Consider the following 8,984-nt stretch of genomic DNA (forward strand, 5'->3'; position numbering starts at 1 on the left):
CTTAAAGCTCAACATTCAGAAAATGAAGATCATGGCATCCAGTCCCATCACTTCATGGGAAATAGATGGGGAAACAGTGGAAACAGTGTCAGACTTTATTTTCTGGGGCTCCAAAATCACTGCAGATGGTGACTGCAGCCATGAAATTAAAAGACACTTACTCCTTGGAAGGAAAGTTATGACCAACCTAGATAGCATATTCAAAGCAGAGACGTTATTTTGCCAACAAAGGTCCATCTAGTCAAGGTTGTGGTTTTTCCAATGGTCATGTATGGATGTGAGAGTTGGACTGTGAAGAAGGCTGAGCGCTGAAGAATTGATGCTTTTGAACTGTGATGTTGGAGAAGATTCTTGAGAGTCCCTTGGACTGCAACGAGATCCAACCAGTCCATTCTAGAGGAGATCAGCCCTGGGTGTTCTTTGGAAGGACTGATGCTAAAGCTGAAACTCCAGTACTTTGGCCACCTCATGTGAAAAGTTGACTCATTGGAAAAGACGCTGATGCTGGGAGGGATTGGGGGCAGGAGGAGAAGGGGACGACAGAGGATGAGATGGCTGGATGGCATCACTGACTCGATGGACGTGAGTCTGAGTGAACTCCGGGAGTTGGTGATGGTCAGGGAGGCCTGGCGTGTGATTCACGGAGTCGCAAAGAGTTGGACACAACTGAGCGACTGAACTGAACTGATATTTTTTGACTTCTTTAATTTTTTTTTTGATGACTCACCAGCTGCTCAGTATCATGTTGTTTAATTCCAGGTGTTATCAATTTCCCTGTTTTTCTCTAATGATTGATTTTTAGTTTCATACCTTTGTGATTAGCAAAGATGTTTCACATGACTCCAGACTTCTTGAGTCTACTGTGATTTAATGTGATATCTCTGGAAAATATCCCATCACTGTGCACTTGAAAACAATTATATCTTTTGGAGGTAATGTTTATATATATATATATATGTATATATATAATTATACATGTATATATAATTAAAGTCTATCTGGTCTAGCAAATATTTATTTTTCCATGCTTACACTTGGACAAAGTACATCTCTTAATTCCACTGATTTCATGGACTCTGTGGTTTACTTTGGCCTGTGGAATGACCACAGGTGTGATATAAGCAGAAGCCTTGAATGTGTTGGGATATTTGGTGTGCCTCTTGTGCTCTAGTGATCCTTCAAAGAAGAGAATGGCCTTAGCACCTGTTGCACTACAGTCTTGGCTTCAGAAGAAGAAGACCTAAGGAAGACCTTCAGAAGAAGTAGACCTAAAACTCTACCCAAAGCCTGAATACAAGTTCTGATGAGCCACATTGTGAAACAGAACTATGTAGTTAATTATTACCTCAATTAATCCAATTGTAGTCAACCTGCTGACTCATAAAGTTAGATTTTATGTTTAAAAGTTTTGTGGTAGCAACTGAGACTAATTACAGTCTTATACATCGTTAATTTTTGCTTATCAAGTGGGAGATGTAGAAGCAAAATAGGACATGATCATTTCCTTTCATATGTTTATAATCTACTTGTGATCTAAGGGGGAAACACAGGAAACTAGTCAGGAAAACAAGATTTATTGGTAAACCTAATTAGTTGGATGAAGATAGAGATATTTGTTTGGTGGGTCACAGCTCACTTAGAAAAGTCATTGGGAAACTAAAGAGGCTATTCTAATTATGTATACTATAAAAATAAACATCTTATAACCTAGTGTCTCAAAACTATAATTTATTATTACCTTTAATATTTACATGTATTAATGTAGTCCAACTAAACAGTTTTCACTTGGGTCTCCCACGTGTGGTAATTGTATGTCAGCTGGGGATGTCATCATCAGAAGGCTTGACTTTGCTGGATGCATGAAAGGGTTACTACATGGTACTCGGTGTTGGCTCTTAGCTGGAACTTTAGTTGGACTGTCCACTAAAGACCCACATGCAATCTCTTTATGAGGCTTGGACATCTCACAGCACAGTTGCTAGGTTCTTGCTGAGAGTGTCCCAAGAGCAAGTATTTCAAGAAACCTAGACAGATACTGCAAGGTTTTCTAATGACCTAACCTCAGAATGTCTATTACCATATTCTTTTCTTCAAGCAAGTTACTATGATCAACACAGATTCAAGTTGAGGGGATGTAGACTCCAACTCTTATGTGGGAAGCAGCATGTACAAACAGACGAGAGGAAATGGAAAGTGGCCATCTCTAGAACCTATTTACCATGGAGACTTCAATTTAATTTGTGTTTATAGTTTTATCTGTAGACTTGCTCATACAATGTGTCATCGATATCATGGCATATTTAAGAGTAAAATGGACCTTGAGTATACATACATTGGAACTTCTCAGAAAAACTGGGATTTCTATCAGTGTGTGGATTACTAAGCTCTTATGTATTTGCTCTAACCCATCCTTCCATGTTACGCTTTGTGATGCTGGGCCTGTGATTCTAGAAATCACATTTCTCCTTTGCTAGCTGGATCTCTCTTAGGCTTTACCACAAGGGGCACTTGAAGGGAGCCCCAAAGGCAGGTAGAGGAAGGCGAGACTTGCCTGTTCCTATTCCTGTTGACACTGTCTCAGCAAAACCTCACTAGTGGCAATAGGTTCCAGTTCCCAAGTTTGATTTTTTCACATTCCCCAACGTACTCCCTCACTCAGATAAATCAGCATCGATATATGACGCCTCCTTTTCGGAGATGTGAGATTCCTGTAAGCTCCTAAGTTCTAACAACCTCAGATTCTTCTCTTTGTTCTTTCTGCCCTAGAGGTGTGAGCTACTCCTGTTAGTCCTTCCATGCCTGTTTTAACAATTACACACATTAAATCCATTGTCAAAAAAAGGATACAGCTTCTGTTTTCCTATTTTCTTGACCTTGATGGATACCAGAATCCTATATACATGGCCTTTTTCCTGGTGTATTACTATGTCAATCCAAAAGTTATACTAAATAATCAGAATTACAGTGACCATGTTCTGTGTAATAAAAGGATAAAAATAGCACAAAAGCCAGTTCTAAAAACAGTTACACGTTGCTTAGAGTGAATTTGGAGCGCTGAAACAGTGAATGGCAAGGACTGGTTTCAAAGACATAATTCTGTTACTTCTGTGGTATAATTCATATAGTTACTGTTAAGTATTGAAAACTGTCCCTAAATTACTCTATCAATTTATTGTATGATATATAGACCTTGGTTTCTTTACCATAGAGAAATGGATTCTATTATAAAGCAGTCATTCTCTGATTAATGTATATATAAATAAGTTCAGTTCAGTTTAGTTCAGTCGCTCAGTTGTGTCCGACCCTTTGCAACCCCATGGACTGCAGCACGCCAGGCCTCCCTGTCCATCACCAGCTCTCAAAGCTTACTCAAACTCATGTCCATCGAGTCAGTTATGCCATCCAACCATTTCATCCTCTGTCATCCCCTTCTCCTCCTGCCTTTAATCTTTCCCAGCATCAGGGTCTTTTCCAAAGAGTTGGTTCTTTGCATCCAGTGGCCAAAGTACTGGAGCTTCAGCTTCAGCATTGGTACTTCCAATGAATATTCAGGACTGATTTCCTTTAGGATGGACTGCTTGGATCTCCTTGTAGTCCAAGGGACTCTCAAGAATCTTTTCTAACACCACAGTTCAAAAGCATCAATTCTTTGGCCCTCAGCTTTCTTTATAGTCCAAATCTCACATCCATACATGACTACTGGAAAAACCATAGCTTTGACTAGATGAACCTTTCTTTGCAAAGAAATGTCTCTGCTTTTTAATATGCTGTCTAGGTTGGTCATAGCTTTTCTTCCAAGGAGCAAGTGTCTTTTAATTTCATGGCTGCAGTCACCATCTGCAGTGATTTTGGATCCCCCCAAAATGCCAATGTGTATATAAAATAATTTTTATTATTCTATTATCTTATTAACATATAGTAAAGAGTATTTAATGCAGTGTCGTGATGTCCAATATGTGAGAGAATCAGAATGCTTTGGTGCAGATTCTGCAAATAGCAAGCTGATTCAAAGCTGGCAAATAGACTTTAATTTATATTCCACATTGAATTCTCATAGTAGATACTTTTAGTGATTCATACCCACACATATGATCTAACACAGATGTATTAACCTGTAAGGTTGATTATTTTTATTTAGAGGATCAAGGCCAAATATAGTGGAGTTTTTAGTGTTACTAATTACAAGGCGCTTTCAAGATTGAATTTGTACATGTTTCTAATGTTTGAAAAACATTAGAAATGCAGCATCTCTTTTATTTTTCTAAAATTTTTAGCAGTACCCCTGCTTTGCTTATGGCAAAATGGATGAATTGTCATGGCAGGAATTTTTCTAACATTTTATTTTGTCTTTAGCTTTTGTTTTGATTTTTCTTGTCCCAATAGAACAAGAAAACACGCTGACCCAGGTGACAAGATGATTCCCTTTGTCAGATGAGCCACTTAGATCATAGAAACTTTTTCTCTCCTTTGATGGAGACAGAATAGGTACTGCAGATACACAAAAAACATGTGCTTTAATGGTTCTTTAATTAAAAATACTATGCATCCTTCACTGGAGAAGGGAATGGCAACCCGCTTCAGTGTTCCTGCCTGGAGAATCCCAAGAACAGAGGAGCCTGGTGGGCTACAGTCCATGGGGTTGCAGAGAGTCAGACACGGCTGAGTTACTAACACACACACACACGTGCATCCTTTATATGAGATCTGTTTATTTAAAAGCATTTGAAATTGATATTGTCAGAGATCTTGCTTTTAGAGTATGTCACTTAATTATGCTAAGGCAGCAGGATCTGCCTATAATCCATAGTATCAGTAAGAGGTATAGCAAGACTGAGAAAATAGAGTCTAACAATTTTGTTGTTTTAGTCAGCAGGACGGGGCTTGCTGTGCGTGCTGTGTGCAAAGTCGCTTCAGTCTTGTGCGACTCTTTTGCAACCCCATGGACTGCAGCCTGCCAGGCTCCTCTGTCCATGGGATTCTCCAGGCAAGAATACTGGAGTGGGTTGCCATGCCCTCCTCCAGGGGATCTTCCTGACCCAGAGAGCAGTGTCTCTTATATCTCCTGTATTGGCAGGCAGGTTCTTTACCACTACCGCCACCTGGGAAGCTCTAAAAAACCGATTTTGTTGTTTCAGTCAGCAGGAAGTGGGCTTGTTATAGATACACAAACCTGTATCTGCAAAAGTGCAGATGGTTGGCCATTTGACAGTTGTATATGTATGGGGATATGGACAAAGATATCAGGATATGAATAATATAGAGGATAGAGAAAAGATAGCATAGGTAAAGAGAAGAAAGTATATTTTGAAAGGAAGGATGTTTAAGAAAGAAAGGTCAGAATTTGGGAGCTGTATGCTAAAATAATTTGTTTATATTTACATATCCTCTCTTTTGTTGTTGTTATTATGATGGATCATTTATGTCTGTCGCTGTAATGTGGGATGATGATAAATGAGAACAAATTATCTGAAATTGAAAAATGATTGTTTATCATAAGTTTAGGAAAATAATATTGGAGAATGATATTTTCTGGCTAATATTTACTGTGAATATCTTACATGATTGATGGCAATCAAAAACAACTATATTTATCCTGAAACCCTAATTTAAAACCTGTATTTATTCTTTAGTAATTTAGAAGGTTTGCAGAAATCTTGTGGGTTTGTAAGATTTTCCAGACTGATTCCTCAAATTTAAGGTTAAAAGAGATAGATGACTGAGGAGACAAATTTAGGGTGTTATAACCCCATTCATCTGACACTGGTACCATTATCACTTGGGAGAAACTCAGGAAATATCACTGAAATCTTCTTACTCTAGAAGCATTTCCACTCACACACTAAAATTAATGCCCTATGCTTGGTATTTCTGTAGACAGTGGGTTTTCTGGTGGAACTGGACTCCCTTTCTTTGTAGCTTACCCATGGCTACCCATCAGAGATTCAAGTCTTGGAATTTAAAAAAGAAGCATCTAATTCAAGCTCAGCAAACTAGGGACTTTATGAAAACACTGCGAGAGTACATCTACAAAGAATATCTCTTTGTAAAGCAAGTACTTTCCAATACAGTCATTGATTAAATACTTCTCACTGGTATTTTGTTTATAATTCCTGTTCAAATGGGTTCAGTAAAAGGCACGGTTTTCTTAATAACTGGTTGAGCTTTGTAAACTGACCACTTCAATAACACTAAAAAAATCCATTAATTTTGAGAATTGCACTCAAAAACAGGTTCAGTCTGAATTCCTTTTCTTTACCGTGGCACCTTGCTTGTGGTACTTCAGAATATATGTAACATATATATGCTATGCTAAGTCGCTTCAGTCGTGTCCCACTCTGTACGACCCCATAGATGGCAGCCCACCAGGCTCCGTCATCTCTGGGATCCTCCAGGCAAGAATACTGGAGTGGGTTGCCATTTCCTTCTCCAATGCATGAAAGTGAAAAGTGAAAGTGAAGTCACTCAGTCATGTCTGACTCTTAGCAACCCCAAGGACTGTAGCCTACCAGGCTCCTCCGTCCATGGGATTTGCCAGGTAAGAGTACTGGAGTGGGGTGCATATATATAAAACCTCATATATTCTTATTCCCTTCCCCCCTCTTCTCTACCACCACACACAGTATTTTTTCCCATATGTTATCCTTTATAGTTATCCTGTTTCTTTCCCACACTATCTATTTTCTTGAACCATATAGATGGTGATTCTATTGCTCTCTACTTTAGTCATACTTCTGTATTACTTTCAAGACCATGTAGAAATGACAGTGATGGAAAATGAAGTTCTAACTTTGGAGATTTTTCTTATCATATGTTACTACTATTTGGGGAGGGGTGTCTGAATTTAAGACTTAGATAACTCTAGAATTATCTTTAGGAACTGTCTGTGGAAAGTAATAACTGATACTGAAAGGAAATACAGTTTTAAGACTTTTTTTCCCCCATCTGTGTCTTTGGCCTTTATTGTATCTCTTCTCTAAAAATAAAAGTAATTTTTTAGAATTATTTTCAAATTCTTCTTGAGAAATTTGAATGTGGGTTATTTATTCATTTTCCACTAACATATGGTAAAATCTGAGGAAAGGAAAATAAGAGTTCATGTTATCAAGAGTTAAATGTGACCAATGGAATTAAACTTCATATAGAGTACAATGGAGTTTCATTGTCTTGTGGAAAATTACACCCTCTGCAGGTATGTCCCAGGGATTTTCATGCTATGATGAAGTTAATATTCAGGAGATGGTGTTTATTCCTCTGTCTTTAGTCTTTTTTTTTTTTAATTTCATTTTATTTTTAAACTTTACATAATTGTATTAGTTTTGCCAAATATCAAAATGAATCCGCCACAGGTATACATGTGTTCCCCATCCTGAACCCTCCTCCCTCCTCCCTCCCCATACCATCCCTCTGGGTCGTCCCAGTGCACTAGCCCCAAGCATCCAGTATCGTGCATCGAACCTGGACTGGCATCTCGTTTCATACATGATATTTTACATGTTTCAATGCCATTCTCCCAAATCTTCCCACCCTCTCCCTCTCCCATAGAGTCCATAAGACTGTTCTATACATCAGTGTCTCTTTTGCTGTCTCGTACACAGGGTTATTGTTACTATCTTTCTAAATTCCATATATATGTGTTATTATACTGTACTGGTGTTTTTCCTTCTGGCTTACTTCACTCTGTATAATAGGCTCCAGTTTCATCCACTTCATTAGAACTGATTCAAATGAATTCTTTTTAATGGCTGAGTAATACTCCATTGTGTATATGTACCACCGCTTTCTGATCCATTCATCTGCTGATGGACATCTAGGTTGCTTCCATGTCCTGGCTATTATAAACAGTGCTGCAATGAACATTGGGGTACACGTGTCTCTTTCCCTTCTGGTTTCCTCAGTGTGTATGCCCAGCAGTGGGATTGCTGGATCATAAGGCAGTTCTATTTCCAGTTTTTTAAGGAATCTCCACACTGTTCTCCATAGTGGCTGTACTAGTTTGCATTCCCACCAACAGTGTAAGAGGGTTCCCTTTTCTCCACACCCTCTCCAGCATTTATTATTTGTAGACTGTTGGATTGCAGCCATTCTGACTGGCGTGAAATGGTACCTCATTGTGGTTTTGATTTGCATTTCTCTGATAATGAGTGATGTTGAGCATCTTTTCATGTGTTTGTTAGCCCTCTGCATGTCTTCTTTGGAGAAATGTCTATTTAGTTCTTTGGCCCATTTTTTGATTGGGTCATTTATTTTTCTGAAGTTGAGCTGTAGGAGTTGCTTGTATATTTTTGAGATTAGGTGTTTGTCAGTTGCTTCATTTGCTATTATTTTCTCCCATTCTGAAGGCTGTGTTTTCATCTTGCTGGGGAATGTAGACATTGGGTTACAGTTAGTTGGTATACTGGTGGGAATTCAAATTTTTCTAAACTCATGGTAAGTATATTGTAAAATAACATATGTAAGAATTTTCAAAATTGGTTTGTTCAGTGTGGAGTATATTCAGCAGTATTTTTGACATTTTTCTTTAGAAAAAGAGGAAGAGCTAAAGGAATTTTATAAGTTTTGTTACATAAAGGGTTGAAATATTGAGCGTTTGAACGTGAACTGCTGTTTGCCTGATTGGTAAACCAACACACTACAATTGATATCAAAGGGTTTCTCCTGTAATATTTTATCCCTGGACTGTCAAGTGAATTCTTTGCATGTTCACAATGGAAACCATTGATTAGCACTACATTTGTTTCTCCTTGTTTTAATTTGAACCCCACCACATGGATTTCTTTCCTTAGGAAAATCTCCTCTTTGGAGATCATGGTGTCACAGTGGTTGGTTCTTTTGTTTTTTTTTGTTTTTGTTTCAACACTTGTCTCCCTTCATATACAAAAGTACAATATGAAGCCTTCATTTAATCTCTGCAGTTCATCTCATTTCAAATGTTTATGGAAGAAGCACTTCATTGAAAGTAGTGCTGTAAATATTCTGCCATAGGA

This window comes from Bos javanicus, chromosome 21 (genome assembly GCF_032452875.1).
Source record: "Bos javanicus breed banteng chromosome 21, ARS-OSU_banteng_1.0, whole genome shotgun sequence".
NCBI lineage: Eukaryota > Metazoa > Chordata > Mammalia > Artiodactyla > Bovidae > Bos > Bos javanicus.